The sequence below is a fragment of the Schistocerca piceifrons genome, chromosome 7 (assembly GCF_021461385.2).
Source record: "Schistocerca piceifrons isolate TAMUIC-IGC-003096 chromosome 7, iqSchPice1.1, whole genome shotgun sequence".
NCBI classification, from domain to species: domain Eukaryota; kingdom Metazoa; phylum Arthropoda; class Insecta; order Orthoptera; family Acrididae; genus Schistocerca; species Schistocerca piceifrons.
Window position 1 is genome coordinate 126,443,761 of NC_060144.1, and position 21,295 is coordinate 126,465,055.

Here is a 21,295-nt window from a genome sequence, read left to right on the forward strand (position 1 = left end):
TCTCACCCACTCTCTTAACATTCCATCACTCATAAAGTTTTATCCGTAAACTGCACAGATCTCACGATGAATATCGATCGCTTTTAGGCTTTTAGCACTAAGAAATCTTATAACAGCCCGTACTTCACAGTCGGCGGGACACACGATTATCGGAGGCAATTAAACACTCAGTACGCAACGTAAACAAAGAAGAATCAGACTGTTATGGCGTCAGTGCGTAGATTAAGGTACAGGCTTTCATGTGAAAATAAAATTACTGAGATATCTTAGCACGCCTTCTTTTAATTTGAAAACATTACTTACTTAAAAACCACACCTCGTAGATAGCTTTAATGTACAGGGTGAAGAAAAATCGGCGCACTCGGACTTCGCAGGCCGATTCCTCACATACTAGCAGCACAAATATCTCTCAAAATTTCGTTCTGCACATATTTCTGGCAGTAAATGGACGTTAAAGAGTGGAAATCTGGCAACACTGTGATCACATGAACGGCAACTATCTCTGTCCGCAGATAGTGCACTGCTGTGCATTTGGTGCAGTGGGTAGCGTTTCGGGTTAGTATGCATGAGGTTGTAATCTTACCCTCCCACATATCACCATTGAAGTCATATTCCTTGCACAAATCTTGGAAACTTCGAGAAGAGTAAGGTTTCAAAAGAGGAACTTTTTGCTCATCTTGATTATCTCGTTGTTGTTGTAGATGACTCAAAATCTTGTCTAGGAGTACTTTCTTGCAGCTGAAAATTTCAGTTTCTTAGGGTCGTCATGACAAAATAACTGTTGAAGAGTTGCCTGTCTAAATCACACTCGCTTTACAATTCCCACGTTCGAGAAACCAATAATTACACTGTTGTTGACAAATTTAGCAAAATACGTGCGTTTCCATCAGAGGCATGCCCACAACTACCTACATTCTGCGGTACTCACATTATTCCAAAGAGTTTACAAAGCAAAAGAGTTTACAAAACAAAAGATGAATCATCGCTAAAAATCTCATTATTTTATAATAATCCAGAAATGAATTTAATAATTAATGTTAGATTGTGCAATTAACAATATGTATTTTAAGTATGCCACAAATTCTGTAGCTTCAAGCATTTTTAAAAGAAAATTTTAACTCTTAGTAAATATCAATTCCTTTTTTATATATTTTAGCCTGAATTATAATACATCGTATACAAAATCATATGAATTCTTTTAATGAAACAGCTGAGACAACTTTAACCTATGCAAGAATCGATAGTTTACATGGCATCGGTTAACTCTATAAAAACGGTAATGTTAGAGGAGAGTAATTCATTACAAGTTCGAGGGTTCGACTCTGGGCTGAGAGTTATTTGTTTTTATTTACTAAAAGTAGCCTGCGTGGTACGGTATCTGGGGTTTCATTCGTCATGCAGCGATTACAGTGGGTCTTCTACAAGACGTTTGCAGTCACGTACTACGAACACGTAAACGGAAATACAATCGTTTCCATTGCTCAGCTTTTAAAGAAAACTCTTGGACGTCGTGCATGCGGATTGTTTCGCACCACTGCTCCTACTAGATTGCAAACTTGTTTTGTTTTACATCCCCCAACGATCCCATCGATTAATACTATTATTCTTGCCTCGTTCAGGGCAATCTTTAACGTCCATTTACAGCCCGAAATATGCGAAGGACGAAATTTTGTGAAAGAATTTTTGTATTGCTAGTATGTGAGGAATAGCTCTGCGTATTCAGAGTATTTTTCTTCACCCTGTATATAATATATGATATATGAAGGGGAGATGTTCATCATCGTATTCAGTTTCGGTTTAGGCATCCTTGTTCCTTCCCTGTTCCTGCAGCTGATCTTTCCATCTATTGTTTGGACACTCGGATTTATTTTTCCTTGAGGTGATATTTTTGTATATTAATTTAGATATTCGTTCATCTGACACCCTTTGAATGTGTTCATGGCATTTATTTCTGAACTCATTCCCATCCTCCTCCATAGGGGTGGTGGGGTATCTTACTCCCACAGATTTTTGTACAAGTAAACATGTTCACACTAAATTTGTTGCAAATTTCAGTACGAGTTATGCTTTCGTGTCACTCGTTTTCACTTCCGCCCTCATCCGCAGGGGTCCTAGGGGTGTCGTACTGCCACCGTAATTATTTTCCAGATAGCAAGTGATCCGTGCGCCAACTTTCCCGTTACAAAGATATGCTGAATGTCTCTGTTTCTGCACATCCCACTGCAACCCCTAGGGGTGTCCGCCCCTAGTAGCTGAGTGGTCAGCGCGACGGAATCTCATATCTAACGGCCCGGGTTCGATTCCAGGCTGGGTCAGAGATTTTCTCCGCTCAGGGACAGGGTGTTGTGTTGTCCTTATCATCATCATTTCATCCCCATCGACAGACAAGTAGCCGAAGTGGCGTCAACTCGAAAGACTTGCACCAGGTGATCGGTCTACCAGACGGGAGGCCCTAGCCACACGGCATTTCCAATGCCCCTAGGGGTGCAACCTACCTATGACCCTAGCGACCACAAAACTATCGATTCGATACTAATATCGGTCGGAGTCGATTATTCCTACATGTCACGTCTACTCATGCCTACTCCATCGATAATTGTGGCAGGGATGTATTACCACAGTATTACACAAATGAATCTCTGGTTGAAATTACTCCAGACTTTCCTATGCTTCTATGTCACCATCTTTCCAGCTCCACACTATAGCAGATAAGTGGTTCGTATCCCAACAATGCTTTTTCTCACATAGTAAGTGGTGTGTGTACAACATTTGGTTGCAATCCATCCAGCGGTTTAGGAGGGGATGTGGAACATACACACATAAGTACACTGGCATGCACACCCGTGGTTCTCTTTTTAAGAAGGCTTTGGTGAGACTGACTCACGCGCTCGCTTTTAGTAAAATTGGGCTCCCTCGCCACTGAACGCTAATACGCTGAATCAGAGAATCGTAAGGGTAGATTCGATCTGTTCGTGACCGGATCGACATCTGTACCCTTTCAGTTCCCTACTTCACCGAAGATACGCTGCATTCCTTGTGGGACTATCAGTTCTGGAAGAAAGGTTATATGAAAAGTCTGGAAACAGATACTTGTGCGAATGAAAATGCGAGGGCAGCTCATTCATGGTGCCTGAGTATCTTGGTAAGAGTTTTGCTTGCTTGTTTAGAACTTCCCCTTAATCTTCCATACGTAAAAGATGTTCCATAAAAAACACAACTTTTGAAATGCTCACCGTTCCTGTTTTAGTGAGTTGGCACGATTTTCATCTGTTCTCTTCCTAGTTAGTAATGGAGCTCATCACGACGGAATGCGTGTCGCAATAGTGGAAACTGGATGTTGTGCACTCCGTGGAATATTTAGTTCACGTAATGAACCGAATAAATCGACGGTGATGAAACTGATGCTAAATTTGAGAAAACCGGTTTTTCGCTGTCGACATTTAATTTTCGGGGCGTCTTCGTGTAGTCGTCCTGCAGAAAACAAGGCCATCGTTATTGATAATGTTGCTGCAAGTCCGGTGAAATCTATTCGCCGATATTCACAACAATTGGATATTCCCAAAACCAACATGCAACGAATCCTGACAGAAAATCTGCACCTTAGAGGCTACAAAATCCAATTGACACAAGAGCTGAAGCCAAACGGTCATGAAAAGCGCCAAATCTTTTCCATTGGGCGTTTGTAAAACAAAGACCGGAGAACAATTTCATTAAGGAAATGATATTCACTGATGAGGTGCACTTTCTGTTGGATAGCTCCGTCAATAAGCAAAACTGCAGGATACGGTGCACAGAAAATTGTCGATTAATAATGCAGAATTCATTATATCGCCGGCCAGTGTGACCGAGCGGTTCTAGCCGCTCCAGTCTGGAGCCGCGCGACCGTACCGGTCGCAGGTTCGAATCCTGCCTCGGGCATGGATGTGTGTGATGTCCTTAGGTTAGTTAGGTTTAAGTAGTTCAAAGTTCTAGGGGACTGATGACCTCAGATGTTAAGTCCCATAGTGCTCAGAACCATTTGAACCATTTTTCCATTATATCCACAACGAGTGATGGTTGGTTGTAGCATTTGGACTGAGAACTTAATTGGTCCATACTTTTTCTACGATGGCGCCGTAAATATATTAACTGTGGGCGGTGAATGACACCGCAATATGTTCACACTTTTTGTGATCCGAATGGGACCACATGAATGCTAAGGAGGTTTACTTTCAACAGAATGGCGCAACATGTCACATAACTGCAACAACCTACTTGCTACGGCAAAGGTACGCAGGCTTAGTGATTTCTCACAACTGTGACGAGAATTGATCGTCCAGACCTTGTGATAGATACCACGTGATTTCTTTCTTTGGGGGTACTTGAATTTCATCTGTACACCAACAAACCGCAATCACTTCCAGAAATCAATGCTGGAATTCAACATGTAATTTCCGAGTGCAGATGCAAGTATGTCGAAAATTTACGGAAAATTTCATCGAAAGAATGGTAATACGCCAGCACAGTTGTGGCGGTGAATAATTTCATGCTTCGTAAATAATCTCAGGTAATATCACACCTATCCTTTATCCTTTATTGTATGATTATATGATAGCGGAACAAACACTGGTAGCAGTTACTTCTGTAAAATATCTGGGAGTATGCGTGCGGAACGATTTGAAGTGGAATGATCATATAAAAGTAATTGTTGGTAAGGCGGGTACCAGGTTGAGATTCATTGGGAGAGTGCTTAGAAAATGTAGTCCATCAACAAAGGAGGTGGCTTACAAAACTCTCGTTCGACCTATACTTGAGTATTGCTCATCAGTGTGGGATCCGTACCAGATCGGTTTGACGGAGGAGATAGAGAAGATCCAAATAAGAGCGGCGCGTTTCGTCACAGGGTTATTTGGTGATAGCGTTACGGAGATGTTTAATAAACTCAAGTGGCAGACTCTGCAAGAGAGGCGCTCTGCATCGCGGTGTAGATTGCTCGCCAGGTTTCGAGATGGTGCGTTTCTGGATGAGGTATCGAATATATTGCTTCCCCCTACTTATACCTCCAGAGGACATCACGAATGTAAAATTAGAGAGATTAGAGCGCGCACGGAGGCTTTCAGACAGTCGTTCTTCCCGCGAACCATACGCGACTGGAACAGGAAAGGGAGGTAATGACAGTGGCACGTAAAATGCCCTCCGCCACACACCTTTGAGTGACTTGCGGAGTGTAAATGTAGATGTAGATGTAGATGTAACCAATCCTATGTAAATTAATCTGGATGTTATTACGCACTCAAAAGTTACCTTTCTTATGTAGACAATTTATTATATTTGGAACAGCATCCCAAGAAGAAAGGATAAGGCGAGAGAGTGGCATAGTTATTTTCAACATACGTGAGGTCACAAAAGTCATGGGATAGAGATATTCACATATACAGATGGTGGTAGTGTCACGTACACAAGTTATAAGAAAATGGTTCAGATGGCTCTAAGCACTATGGGACATAACATCTGAAGTCACCAGTCCTCTAGACTTAGAAATACTTAAACCTAACTAACCTAAGGACATCACAAACATCCATGCCCGAAGCAGGATTCGAACCTGCGACCGCAGCAGCAACACGGTTCCGAACTGAAGGGCCTAGAACCTCTCGGCCACAGCGGCCGGCAAGCTATAAAAGGGCAGTGCATTGGTGGAGCTGTCGTTTTTCCTCAGGTGATTCACGAGTTTAGCTTTCCGAAGTGATTACGACTGCGCTACAGGAATTAATAGCCTGTGAACGCGGGATGTTAGTTAGAGCTAGACGTATGAGACATTTTATTCCGGAAATCGTTAGGGAATTCAGTATTCCGATATTCACAGCGTCAAGAGCGTGCCGAGAATACCAAGTTCGAGGAAAATGAAGTGGTTTAACGACCGAGAGCAGCGGCGTTTGAATTGAGTTGTCAGTGCCATTAGACAAGCAGATCGCAGAATTCATTGTGTTACCCACGACGAACGTATTTTTTCGGGTAGTGCGGCGAAGTTTGTCGTCAGTGGGATACGGCAGCAGACGAACGACGCGAGTGCATTGGCTAACAGCACGAGATCGCCAGCAGCGTGTGCCACTAGGGCCCTAGTCGACTGGAAAACCGTGACCAGGTTAGATGCGTCCCGATTTCAGTTGATAAGACATCATGGCAGGATTCGAATGTGACGCAGAGCCCACGAAGCCATGGATGCAAGTTGTCATCAAGGCACTGTGCAACCTGATGGTGACTCCATAATGCTGTGGGCTGTGAATTTTATGCGTCTTACTTCTGTTTGTTTAAATGTTTCTAGTCTGTCTTTGTGTGGTATACCTTTTTCAGCTGGTTTTTATTCAAAGGATTTATTTCTTGAGATGGTTTGTTTAAGATTGATTAATTGTTTAAGTTTTCTCTTTATTTTTTTCTACATGGAATGGACTGGGTCCTCTGGTCCAACAGAACCGATCATTGATGGGATATATTTATGTTCTAGATCTACATCTACATGGTTACTCTGCAATTCACACTTAAGTGCCTGGTAGAGGTTTCATCGAACCATTTTCATACTACATCTCTACCATTCCACTCTCGAATGGCGCGTGGGAAAAAGGAACACCTAAATCTTTCCGTTCGGGCTCTGATATCTCTTATTTTATTATGATGATCATTTCTCCCTACGTAGTTGGGTGTCAACAAAATATTTACACATTCGGAAGAGGAAGTTGGCGATCGAAATTTCGTAAATAGACCTCGCCGCAAAGACAACCGCCTTTGTTTCAGTGACTGTGACCCCAACTCGCGTATCATATCAGTGACACTCTCACCTCTATTGCACGATAACACGAAATGAACTGTCCTTCTTTGCAGTTTTTCGATGTCCTCCGTCAATCCTGCCTGGTAAAGATCCTATACCCCGCAGCAATATTCCAGCAGAGGACGGACAAGTGTAATGTAGGCTGTCTCTTAGTCGAATTGACAGCGCTTAGATTTGTGTGATTTACGGTATATCCAAAATTTAATAAAAATGTTCAAATGTGTGTGAAATCTTATGGGACTTAACTGCTAAGGTCATCAGTCCCTAAGCTTACACACTACTTAACCTAAATTATCCTAAGGACAAACACGCACACCCATGCCCGAGGGAGGACTCGAACCTCCGCAGGGATCAGCAGAACAGTCCATGACTGCAGCGCCTCAGACCGCTCGGCTAATTCCGCGCGGCCAAAATTTATCGGATTTCTTTTAGTACCCATGTGGATGACCTCGCACTTTTCTTTGTGTAGTGCTAATTGCCACTTTTCCCACCATACAGAAATTCTCTCTAGATCATTTTGTAATTGGAACTGATCGTCTGTTGATTTTACTAGATGGAAAATTGCAGCGTCATCTGCAAACAATTTAAGGGGGCTGCTCAGATTATCACCTAGATCATTTATATAAATCAGGAACAGCAGAGGGCCTATGGACTACTATGTGGAACGCCATATATTACTTCTGTTCTACTCGATGATTTACTGTCTATCACTACGAACTGTGACCTCTCTGAGAGGAAATCACGAATCCAGTCACACAACTGAGACGATAGGCCATATGAACGCAATTTGATTAATAGTCGCTTGTGAGGAACGCTACCAAAAGCCTTCTGGAAATCTAGGAATATGGAATCGATCTGATATCCCTTGTCGACAGGGATATCAATTTTCTGAATCCGTGTTGGATATGTACCAATAAGTAATTTTCTTCAAGGTGATTCATAATGTTCGAGTACAGTATATGCTCCAAAATCCTACTGAAAATTCAGGTCAGTGATATCGGTCTGCCGGCCGAGGTGGCCGAGCGGTTCTAGGCGCTACACTCTGGAACCGAGCGACCGCTACGGTCGCAGGTTCGAATCCTGCCTCGGGCATGGATGTGTGTGATGTCCTTAAGTTAGTTAGGTTTAAGTAATTCTAAGTTCTAGGGGACTGATGACCTCAGATGTTAAGTCCCATAGTGCTTAGAGCCATTTGGACCATTTTGTATATGGGTCTGTAATTCAATAGGTTACTCCTATTTCGGCTACTGGGAGGCCATTTGCAGCTATTCATGGACTTCATTTTCCCAAACAACGATACTCGATGTCACTGGGACACAGTTGTTCGTGACTGATTTGAAGAACTTTCTGGTTAATTAGGGCGAATGATTTGGCCACCCAGCTCGCCCGACATGAACCGCATCGAACATTTGTGCGACATAATCGAGGTCTTCCACTGGCAACAATTAAGTAAGGATGGGCGTCTATAGAGACAGCACGGGTCAATATTTGTGCAGGGGACTTCCGACGACTTGATGAATCCACGCCACGCCCGTTGCTGCACTATGCTGGGTAAAAGGAGGTGCGGCACGATATTAAGAGTTCGAATTATGTATTAATACCTTGAGCTGCTGACGGGCGTTGATATAAATCAATGGGGACAGGTGAAAATGTGTGCCCCGGCCGGGACTCGAAACTTGGATCTCTTGTTTATTTGGCAGACGCTCTATCCAGCTGAGCCACCGAGGGCACAGAGGTTAGTGTGACTGCAGGGACTATCTCGCGCACGCTTCCCGCGAGACCCACATTCTCACCTTATATGGCCACACACTACATTCGTAGTGTCTCTACCCAACACACTCATTACTCATGGAAGACATTCTCACAAAGTCCCTTAAGAGTTCGGGTAATATGTGTGCATCCACACAGAAGAAGGTCATGGTAGGTATTGCCAGAACTATATACTTATATGGAGGTGTCCGAAAGTACAGACACCATATCCATTTAAGTATATACTAGGAGTTATTCCAAGCTTTTGTCGCCACAGTGTAAATCTTCCATCACAGCTTACATTGCATGCTGTAAGTGTGTCCAATACCCATCCCTGTAGGAATGCTGTTCCACTGAGGTAGGGCGTTGCGGAGCAGTAAAGTCGGAGACAGGAGCAGTCTGAAGGTGGGTGGCGTACATTTACCGGAGGAAGACAAGGTTCCGATTTCGAATCTCTGTGAGGCACAGAGCACGCAGAAAATTGGAAAACTGCGTGTTTTCTTCGCCATTGGAAGACAAATTCACTCTAAGAGACACAAACATGCACCTTAGACCCTGTAATATTCCATAGGGCGACTGCCGTTCTACAAATTTGCATCGCCGGTGAGTCGGCAACGTTGGCGACCGCCGACTGGAGCTGACAGCTGTAATTAGATTCGTGTACCTCCTATCCAAATATGCGGGCTGCTCGCGAATACCTGGCTGGCGCCCGCGTCTCAAACGCTGAGCTCCGGGAGGCGCGCCCGCATGTTTGGACTCGATGCCCGCTGTTTGCGGAGCGAAGGCGGCCGCCGGTGAGCTGGATTCGCTAATGGGCCGCTGTTTACGCAGCGGCGAGCGCGTGCGCCAAAGCGTGCGCGCAGAATGACTGCGCGCCTTGCGCGGTCGTGGGTCAAACGGGGCCGCAGTGGACGCTTGCCCCGCATGTGGACAGCTAGCGTCAGCACACACCTCAGGCTCGTGCATGACAGTTCACACGTAAGGCCGGTATTACACTATCAAATTTCTTTGTCAGTGATTTTATCAAAGATGTGATCAAATATTCCGTCAAATATATTTGACAAAGTTCTTTGACGTAGCACTAGAAGGGGTATTACACTGTCATCATATTTTTCGTCAAAGTTCGAGATGGCTGACAACGACAAATTGTTATTAACCGCACCAGTTGCATGTACCACAATTACACTGTGTGCACATGCGGAAGAGAAGCGGAGGAAAAAAAAAGAAACATACATGGGTTTTACGACGACACGATAAAAGCATTCAACAAAACTTGTTACGTGAGCTTATAGTGGAGGACGTCAAGTCGTACATCAATTACTTAAGAATGGATGAGCATACATTTCTGTATGTGCTAAATAATGTGTATCCTCGTATCACAAAGCACAATATTCACTTAAGAACTTCTACACCTGCAGAAGACAGGCTCACTGTAACACTCCGATTCCTTGCTACAGGAGAAGGTTAGGTTAGGTTAAGTTAGGTTAGGTCAGGTCGGGTCTCCAATCTTCTTAATCTATTTTTGTATTCAGCGTGCCTCACGTTGTAAAGCACCTCATCAGCTTCATAAATATCTATTAATTTTGTAGTTGTCGGAACACACCAATTGTATTTACCGGCAATAAAAAACACTACAGACGACAGAATGCTGCAGCGATGCTAGCGCTCCATGTGGTAACATGTCACATTGCAGTGAACAGAAGACAAGCGACTTCTTTGATCAAATCTACAGTGAGGCCCTAGATTTGATCAAATATTGGACGACATTTGACAAAGTCCCCTATTACACCATCAAATATCTTTGACAAAGATATTGGACAAAGATATCTGACATAGAAATTTCATAGTCTAATACCGGCCTAACGACAAGCTTGACAAGCATGCGCGACCAAGTCTTTTGTGCAAAATGTACAGATGCCCTTCGCCTCCACATAGTGCAAGCATGCTATATACCTTTTCCACTCTGGCCAGGCGGCTTAAGGTCATACGTCCCGCACTCCACAGCTCACATGACCACTCCCTCCACAATGAGTTTTCCCCTCGGTCCCCATGCAATATCCATCCCTTCTGCTGTTATACAACAAAAGTACGAGAGTGAGTCGATGTCTTTACGTTTAAATTGTGCATAATGTCGACTCTGAGTGGTATTAGGCGACAGTCTAAGGACATTGGGTATGAAGCGTATATTTTTCTCCAAAGCGCTGAAAAACTCTCACGAAATGGCTTATGATTTTTTTCAGATGTACTCAAAAAGAATAGCAGAAGCATGTCAGTTCTCCGTAAGAACAGTGCAACATATCATTGAGGAAGCCAATGAAAGTGCGATCGAAAATGAAGATGCCAAAAACTTGACACAGGGTTATACGATTTCAACAAAAATATAATCCTCACTCAGTTCAGGAATTTCATGATATTGGTGAATACCCAATACTTAAGAAACCTTATAGCTGGTTTGAAAGTTAAAATATACTATATAGGAGCTATTATTTCTTTGCGTAAAATCTCAGGAAAACGTGGCTTCAAATATGAAAAAGCTAACGACGGTCGGAGATTTTTGATGGAGAGGAAAGATACTGTAGCCGGAAGCGCCTCATTTTTAAGGAGAATGCCAGAGATAAGGAATGAGGATCATCTTCGTCCTATTATTTGCAACGACAACACTTGCGGCAATCAAAGCCACTCTAAACGTCCTATCTGGCAGAATTCTAAAAGAAACGATGGTCTAGAAATACCGTCAGGTAACGGATCACGTCTGATAATCTGCCATGTTGAATTGACCAAATACGGTTTCATGGAGGGGACGGAATTAGCTTCTCAATCTAAAAGCGATGTTGATTATTGACAAGAGATGAATATCGTAGCTTTTAGGGAATGGTTTACAGATATTGTTCGAAGCCGGCAACAAGGATGTCTGATAGTCACAGACAACGCAGGTTGTCATTCCATGCTTAACAGAAAAATTCAAAATTCCAAGAAAGCCGACATTTTAGAATGGCTGCAAAGAGAAAGCATATTTCACGATTCCACACACACGATAGCCGAACTGCTTTGTATTGTTAGGTAAGGCAGCAGAAGTTACAGACGATAAGAGCTTGATGATAGAGCTGCAGAACTGGGACAGGAAGTAATGCGGCTTCCTCCACATAACTGTCAGCAAAACCCCACTGAACAGATATGGGCTCAAGTAAAGCGAGAGGTAGCAGTCAAGAATCCTACATTTAGAATTAGAGACTTGAGAAAATGACTAGAGGACGCCATTAATCACGTGACAGTAGAAGATTGGCAGAAATGCGTTGCTCATGAGGAGCGAGTAGGAAGATGTCTTCGTGAAGGAAGGCCTTCGATATGAATGCATTCGGAACATTGCAGAAAATCTACGTGAAGACAGTGACGACATTTCCAGTGACGATAATAACGACTATGGTAGCGTTCATGACACCTGCCCGCTATAATTTCTGTTTGGCGGCTTATATTTAAACTTTTCCTTTTGTTGCCCTTTATTAATATAATTATTTTAGCATCATAATCTATAGAGACGTGTACAAACTTACTGCAGCGATCTATATTCTCTCAGTTGGGGGCATTGTAGGTGTATTATATTGTAGTAACATTAGTACGTTTGGTGATTATAAATTCAGTTATTCAACAGCTTTCTGTTATGTTTTGTATGAAATTGTTCTTCGTTACCTGCTCATCTTTGCTCTTATTGACGTAATGTGATCTGCCCCTCGGCCTAAATACTGCGTAGCCTCTGGGTTAGCACATTCACGATCCCCCTGTCGTTACGTTACTGGCCCCATTTTATCATAAACTGCAGTGAACGTATGTGACTGTGGACGGCGGCAGGAATTCATGTTATGACCCTATGTTTATTAAGCCACTTATGTACTAACAGGCAGTTACGAGGCAGCATTCTGAGGAAGGCTCTCGTTAAATTAAGAGACAAAATGCCGGCAATGTGCAGTACTGTCCGACACGTAAGTGAGAGTTCATACTACGGTAGTGCACTTAAACCGGCTAATACAGAAAAAGTGCGCCTGGTTTGTCTCCACAGAGCGGGTTGCTAACGCAGGTCTGTGCTGTGGAGCTGTACGCGAGTGTAGCTCATTCGAATGCTGACAGTGAAATCACTGCGTGCAGTTTACCAAGCGGTGAACACTCATTCACTGAAATTTGCTTTAAACAACTTGACTATGGACACAACACTCACAGTTACGATGTATCTGACTATTTGTAGTATTTGCTTCTGTGATTTGCAATAAGTTACATTAGTAATGTCACACAGACCATGTTTAGGACAAGGCAGCGGCATATTAAAGGTGTCATAATTTACACATATTAAAAGTCAGAATGAAAATTGATCCTATCATAGCATAAAAAGGCGAACATGTCCTGAGCAGAGTTAGGGAGCTATCTTTTCGACTTACCTGGCAGCTATGAAGACATTTAAATCAAAACAGCTTGACATATTTGCCCTTTTTTTACTTGTCAGTATTAGTACCCATGGCATGTAATACAATGCTTCGAGTCAAGTAAAGTAACATGATACGTGATATTATGTCGTATAAAACGACACGTGCCTTCATGTCATCTAATATAGTATTTACTGTGTCGTATAATATGACACAAAGGATATGTGCGCATTCGCAGTCTGGAATACTTCCCCTGTTGTCGTATACTTTCTATTGTGGATACAGCCCGGTCTCTAGAAACACAGAACTTTGTGTCTATTTGTTCTTACACACCTCACCATAAATGTAACAGTGAGAAGGTTTGAAGGAGAAATTATCCCCCACCGAAAAAAAAAAAAAAAACAAATCCAACCCCAGAAATTTTATTCTGCCAGAAAAACTTTTTTTAGCTATTACGTGTATGCTCTTCAGCCATATAATATTATATATTGTTTTCTATGGCTGGCGAATCTTTTGAAATTTGGTCACAGGATCAGGGAATTCAGCCTATTAATTGCAAGTTGCAGGTGCGCCAGCACCTTGCAGCTAATAGAATTCACTGCGCTAGGTGAGTAGGTTCAACACTCAAAAAAGAGCGAATACCTGAAGACGTCTGGATTTAAATGTCTTTCAAGCTGCCAGGTAAGTCGCAAAGCTGGTTCTTTTCTTTTACATCCCTAACTCTGCCCAGAAGATTTCGCCTTTTCTTGTGCTATGATAGGAGCATTTTTCAATCTGGTTCCCAACTTCGACTCTACCATAATTTTGACATTAGCCACCGATACTTTGGCGACCGACATACAGTTTCGTTGACTGAGGTGGTGACTGACCCTGTATACATTTTTTAATTGACTTTCGAACCATGTTGCTTATGCCGTGCAGCGGATAAAGCTTCCACAAAATAACATGACGATCATTAATTTCATGTATTTGTCTACCTTCTTAGAAAATTTGAACCGATTCACACAAATTTGAAACATAGAAGCGGCGCACGTTAGAAAAGGCACAAAAAGTGTTTTTTGCACTTGAAATCTGAATTAAACTCTATTGTTGAAAGCGAAGTTTCAATTTTATCGTAACAATGAATGTTTTTATTTGATACATTTTAAACCGTTTCCGTTCGTTCAGTTCACATAAGATCGAATTTTCTGTGCTACATTTAACTCGCCTGAAACCATCGCAGATGGAAACGGATGAAGATTGATGGACAACAAAAAATTTATATTGACTTTATCCGTTTATCTGCCTTCGTACAAAGTTTGGATTGATTCGTACATGTTTAAAGTATAGAAGTTGCGCGCTGCAGAGACCTCCCAGAGAAACTAATTTTTTTCATTTAAAATCCGAACGAAGCAAGATTTTTTTCTTATCATGAAAAGCAACCTTAAACCAACGTCCGATACTCTGGTAGACCAAATTTGAACCATCAGTCTGGCTCCAGTCCGAAGTTATTTAAGGGTGACTGCTTTTGCACTTAAAATCCGAACGAGGATGACTATTATTGCACTTTAAACCCGAAAGATGGACATAAAAATGGTGTCATTAGCGGAGCATTAATTTCAGCCCAGTTAAAACCTTTTGAAAATGGAATTAATCGTTTTGCACAATTTACCTGAACGCCAGCTCCGGTTCGCCAGCCACACCTCGCTTAATATAACGCAACCAGGCAGATGTTCGAATGGCTATACAAATGGCCGCTGGTCCGGGCTAAACCAAAAACTCTTTACCTCATGTTCCTTGCTCAAATAGGAACCGAGCAACTTTCCTCCCCCCAAACCATGATTCTGCGCGCGGCCCTTTCATACTTGCTACACCGCTTTCACGCTATAACTATCGATGTCCACGGCCGCTTTTTTCCGTCTGTATGTGAAGGCAACCTCAGGAGCTACTGTAGCGATTTCTGTAACCGATAGGCCGATTCACGACGAAAGATTGTACATATAATTTACACTACTGGCCATTAAAATTGCTACACCACGAAGATAACGTGCTACAGATGCGAAATTTAACCGACAGGAAGAAGATGCTGTGATATGCAAATGATTAGCTTTTCAGAGCATTCACACAAGGTTGGCGCCGGTGGCGACACCTACAACGTGCTGACATGAGGGAAGTTTCCAACCGATTTATCATACACCAACAGCAGTTGACCGGCGTTGCCTGGTAAAACGTAGTTGTGATGCCTCGCGTAAGGAGGAGAAATGCGTACCATCACGTTTTCGACTTTGATAAAGGTCGGATTGTAGCCTATCGCGATGCGGTTTATCGTATCGCGACACTGCCACTCGCGTTGGTCGTGGTCCAACGACTGTTAGCAGAACATGGAATCGGTGGGTTCAGGAGGGTAATACGCAACGCCGTGCTGGATGCCAACGGCCTCGTATCACTAGCAGTCGAGATGACAGGTATCTTATCCGCATGGCTGTAACGAATCGTGCAGCCACGTCTCGATCCCTGAGTCAACAGATGGGGACGTTTGCAAGGCAACAACCATCTGCACGAACAGTTCGACGACGTTTGCAGCAAAATGGACTATCAGCTCGGAGACTATGGCTGCGGTTACCCTTGACGCTGTATCACAGACAAGAGCGCCTGCGATGGTGTACTCAACGACGAACCTGGGTGCAGGAATGGCAAAACGTCATTTTTTCAGATGAATCCAGGTTCTGTTTACAGTATCATGATGGCCACATCCGTGTTTGGCGACATCGCGGTGAACGCACATTGGAAGCGTGTATTCGTCATCGCCCGGCGTGATGGTACGGGGTGCCATTGGTTACACGTCTCGGTCACCTCTTGTTCGCATTGACGGCACTTTGAACAGTGGACGTTACATTTCAGATGTGTTACGACCCGTGGCTCTACCCTTCATTGGATCCCTGCGAAACCTTACATTTCAGCAGTATAGTGCACGACTGCATGTTAGAGGCCCTGTACGGGCCTTTCTGGATACAGAAATGTTCGACTGCTGCCCTGGCCAGCACAGTCTCCAGATCTCTCACCATCTGAAAACGTCTGGTCAATGGTGGCCGAGCAACCGTCTCGTCACAATACGCCAGTCACTACTCTTGATGAACTGTGGTATCGTGTTGAAGCTGCATCGGCAGCTGTACCTGTACACGCCATCCAGGCTCTGTTTGGCTCAATGCCCAGGCGTATCAAGGCCGTTGTTACGGCCAGAGGTGATTGTTCTGGGTACTGATTTCTCAGGAACTATGCACCCAAATTGCGTGAAAATGTAATCACATGTCAGTTCTAGTATAATATATTTGTCCAAAGAATTCCCGTTTATCATCTGCATTTCTTCTTGGTGTAGCAATTTTAAAGGACAGTAGTGTATAATTACAGCAACGATGAGTATGTAATGCATGTATTGTTGTGTAGTGATATTTAAATGGCGTTTGGAGTAACATCTCGTGACAGTGATGGTCAGCTATGGAGCAGGCGGTATCTGGAGGGAAAAGCAGTAAAGTAAACACCAGGCAACAGGAAACTTGAGTGGAGTGTATAATATCCACCTATACATACTAGAAAGTAAAATCCCCCTGTGCTTTGTTCTGTCTGTATGTGAAGGCTGATCTCCGGAATTACTGTAGGGATTTTGATACGATTTCTGCTAACAAGTAGACTGATATGCAAGGAAGGTTTGTGTGTACCATGCAGCACCGCTACGCCAGACAATTCATCCGATCGTACATAGTGCTAGCCGTCCGAAACCGGAAACCGATAGCGGCTGGTCAGTCGACACTATTTACTAATTGGCTCTGGTGGATTTGCAGTTCCTTTTTTAAAATATTCCTACATTCATGTGTGGTACTGAAGAACAGCAGTCTGCGTGTAGCACGGGATGGTTCGTAAAGCCACCGTTCATGAACTAAAATTACATGTCCTAAACGTTCATACTTGATAGCTGTTTGGTTCTAACACATTAAAAATCACTGTAAATTTTATCACATCTTTCTAATATGTAAGTTAATTGATACAGAGAAGCGATACCTTCACGAGATGCACATATATCAGTTTCACAACCTACCGGGCATTCTCCCTCCGCTTATGATGTGTCATCAGAAAAAGTTTGGCGGCCAGCGTTATGGGAGGCCATGTGACTTACTGCGCCAAGAAAATCGCATTCCAACGTAGTGCAATATGTTAATTATGTGTCATATGTTAGAAAAATTAGTTAAATTATCTTCGTAACAACTTTCCTGCTGGCAGTTTGTACGAGATCGAACAGAACATAAAGTCATGAATGACATTTTTCGTCACACAGGCAAAATAATTTCGTACCTCTTGTAGTATTTTATTTTTTTCGTGAAAGAGCTTTATCTATTCGCAGTGAAGTACGCATTACACTTATCTATAAAGTTTCAGAATGTTCGATTTTTTTTTTTTTTTTTTATCAGATTCGTTAGTGCTTCCAGCTTCTTCCACGGCATATTTTCACGATTTGCTTCTAACACTTGTTTTTATTTTCTTCATAACCACTTAAGAATTTGCTTTTGAAAATTTGTCCATATATTCTATCCAAAAATACTGAACTCCGGATTATTTTCGGGTTTATTATCAACATTTGTTTTTTCCTCAGAAGCTGATGTGGCTTTGACATGCCTGTTGTGATGATAAGCAATGTAATTATGTTGTTTAGAGAATTCGTTAGAGTAAATCCTCAGACTGGCAGTGATAAAGCAAGTGAGAGAGAGGAAAGGAATCAAACTTGTATTGAAAGGACAGTTTAAGTGAGTGTCTTAGATAGGCACTGCGGAGTTCTACATATAAGAAAAATTTACTGTTATTGGATTGTCTTTCAAATGTATATCCTTGGATCTCGCACACACTTTGGATGACAAATATCAGAAGAACAGGCAAATATTTGTTTATTCATTACAGTCCATTGTCTTGAAACGACAATGGACTTTTACAAATCTGACAATATTTATGGAAATCATCAAGACAATAATTTTAACGAACTTTTTTCTATACTAAATATTGATTTACGTTTACAGTATTTCTCACATTACTTATCCTTTTTTTATTTGATTCTGCTCCTATCACTCTAACATGTTTTTCTATTGCAGCTTTCTCTATTCTCAATCAGATATTCCTTTCGTGTCACAGGAAAAGAGCAATAGGATTTCGTTATGTTCCACCTGTTTTATCTAATTTAACAGTAATCATTATGGACTGCTGCTCTTAGTGCCTGTTAGTGCTGTTACAACAACTATGACTACAACTACACATACAACAGCAGCAACAACAACAACAACAGCAACAGAAACAACAACAATCACTACTATGACAAATATAAGTAGGCTCTACTACCGTTTCCTCCATCTCGCTCATACTACAGCAACTACTACTAGTTAAACTTACGTCAACACGAGTTAAATTTAACCTAAAAGTTGATATTTTTCTATAAGTTTTCTGATCCTTCTCACGAAGATAGAATGGTTGCCGGATGTTTTTGTCGTTTCTTCTGGCAGTATCATCCAGGACGAATATGAAGTAGTACAGACCTACGGCAAGTGATTACTTAATTGCGCTTGCTAAGTAGGGAGTGAAAGATAGAGAAGAAGAATAATGGCTGACAGTACGGAAAGTGTGGGAAATGGCGAGTCGGCACACATGCCTCTCCCTCGACACGGACGACCGGAAGTGGCCGCAATTAGACCGGTGCCAGCAGACCGCACAGAATGAACTCAGCACGGCGTCTGTCTGGTCGCGTGAATAGATAAGAGGATAATTGCCTTTCAGTGACATCTGTCGCTAGACCTTACTGAGTCTACCAATTACACGTAATTCGCCTGCAATCGATGTGTAGGTTGCTTCCATTTTCGCCACACATTCATGAAGCTTCTTCCACACGTGCTCCAGATCTTACAATTCTCGAATGGTGTGCCGCTAAACATTAAGCAGATGAGGGCAACTGGTGTGAGAATAGTTTCCTTCTGAGTTACATTTAAAAAGTAAAGGCAGTTTAAAAAATTGCGCATTGTTCTATTTCAATGCCTCGGGGGCACATTGCAGTAGAGATTTTACGGTTATAAGCCAAAACATTATGATCACTCGCTTCATACCGCTTTTGCCGATCTTTGGAATGCAGTACATCAGTGATACGGCGTGTCATGGATTCAAAAAGTCCTCAGTAGGTTTCCGGAGCCGTGTGGCACGAAATGCCACTGCACAGGTAACGCAATACCGATGCCGCCGTGTATAGTCCCAGATGTGTTACATCTGTTTCAGATCAGGCGCATTTAGTGGTCAATACATGTAAGTAATATACTTATATGGATATGGTGTCTGTTCTTTCGAACATGTCCGAAAATGTATAGAACGAAATTAGAATTATATTAATACCTTCAGCTGTTGACGGGCGTTGATATATATCAACGGGGACAGGTGAAAATGTGTGCCCCGACCGGGACTCAAACCCGGGATCTCCTGCTTACATGGCAGACGCTCTTATCCAGCTGAGCCACCGAGGGCACAGAGGATAGTGCGACTGCAGGGACTATCTCGCCCACGCCTCCCGTGAGACCCACATTCCCACCTTGTATGTCCACACACTACATTCGTAGTGTCCCACTCCAACACACTCATTACTCGTGGAAGACATTCTTTTTCAGTCCCGTAAGAGATCCGGGAATATGTGTGCATCCGCACAGAAAAAGAAGGTCATGGCCGATATTGCCAGAACTATATACTTACATGGATATGGTGTCTGTTCTTCCGAACTCTTATGGGACTTGAAAGAATGTCTTCCACGAGTAATGAGTGTGTTGGGGTGGGACACTACGAATGTAGTGTGTGGACATACAAAGTGGGAATGTGGGTCTCACGGAAGGCGTGCTCGAGATAGTTCTGCAGTCGCGCTATCCTCTGTGCCCTCGGTGGTTCAGATGGATAGTGTGTCTGCCATGTAAACAGCAGATGCAGGGTTCGAGTCCCAGTTGAAGCACACATTTTCACGTGTCCCCGTTGATATATATCAACGCCCGCCAATAGCTGAAGGTATTAATATAATTCTAATTTCGTTCTAGACAGCTGCAGGTCATCAATGGCGTCTGTTCTTTCGGACACGTCCGAAAAGACAGACACCATATCCATATAAGTATATAGTTCTGGCACTACTGGCCATGACCTTCTTCTTCTGTGTGGATACACACATATTCCTCTAACTCTTACAGTACTTGGAAAGAATGTCTTCCACGAGTTATGAGTGTGTTAGGGTGGGACACTACGTAGTGTGAGGACATACAAGGTGGGAATGTGGGTCTCACGGGAGGCGTGCGCGAGATAGTCCCCGCAGTCGCACTATCCCCTGTGGCCTCGGTGGCTCAGATGGATAGAGTGTTTGCCATGTAAGCAGGAGATCCCGGGTTCGAGTCCCGGTCGGGGCACACATTTTCGCCTGTCCCCATTGATATATATCAACGCCTGTCAACAGCTGGGGGTATTAATATACATCTAAGTAAGTCGATTATCATGCTCCTCAAACTACCGTAGCCGATCCCTGTCTTATCCTGTTGGAAGTTGCCATCGTCATAGGAAAACGCATTAGCTTTGGAAGGATGAGAGTGGACCACAATAATGTTACAATAGTCCACAGATATCATGGTGCTTTCGATTGCTGCCACAAATCCTATGGAAACCAAGGCTGATGTCCTCCACAGCGTAATTCAGCCCACACCGTGACGCAGTGCGTGTTTCGAACAACCGATCGTCTGGATGACGGCGTAACCGAACACAACCATCGATCTGGTGTAACAGGAAACGATATTCGTAGACCAGACTACATGTTTCCACTGATCCACGAGTCCAGTCTGAATGGTCCCGCGCCCAGTGAAATTGTAATTCACGATGTCGTTGAGTCGACAGGAAAAGACCTAGGTGTCGTCTGCTGCGGAGTCCCATGGTCAACAATGTCCACTAAACAGTGTGCTCCAAAACACTTGCGCGTCCACGAGAATTGTCCTCCATCGTCAGATCTGCCACAGAACGCCGCCTAACTTTCTACACAGAGCGGGAAAGACTTCTGTCTTCCTGTTCAGAGAGGCGGCGTGGCCGTTCAACACCTTGACGTGTACTCCTAGTACCATAGTTTTTCAGCCCCTTCCCATTATTGAATTTTATGATTTTGGGAAGGCACAAGGAGCTATCTGTTTTACTAGGTAAAAACATTCAAAAGCCAATATCGTATACATATTTCTTTCACCAACTACGACATAGTCGCTTATACAAACATTGATCCAATACTGTCAAATGTTTTTTATTCAGTATTTGATCACAACATCAG

General features: G+C 43.0%; 2 non-coding genes across 2 annotated transcripts; one reads left to right on the top strand and one right to left on the bottom strand.

The window, feature by feature from the left end:
- Positions 1-19,409: 19,409 nt before the first annotated feature.
- On the bottom strand, positions 19,410-19,485 carry Trnat-ugu. Its single transcript has one exon. It is a non-coding gene; the product is annotated as a tRNA-Thr (tRNA).
- An 840-nt stretch (positions 19,486-20,325) lies between these two features.
- Trnat-ugu lies at positions 20,326-20,399 on the top strand. The gene has a single exon. It is a non-coding gene; the product is annotated as a tRNA-Thr (tRNA).
- Positions 20,400-21,295: the final 896 nt, after the last annotated feature.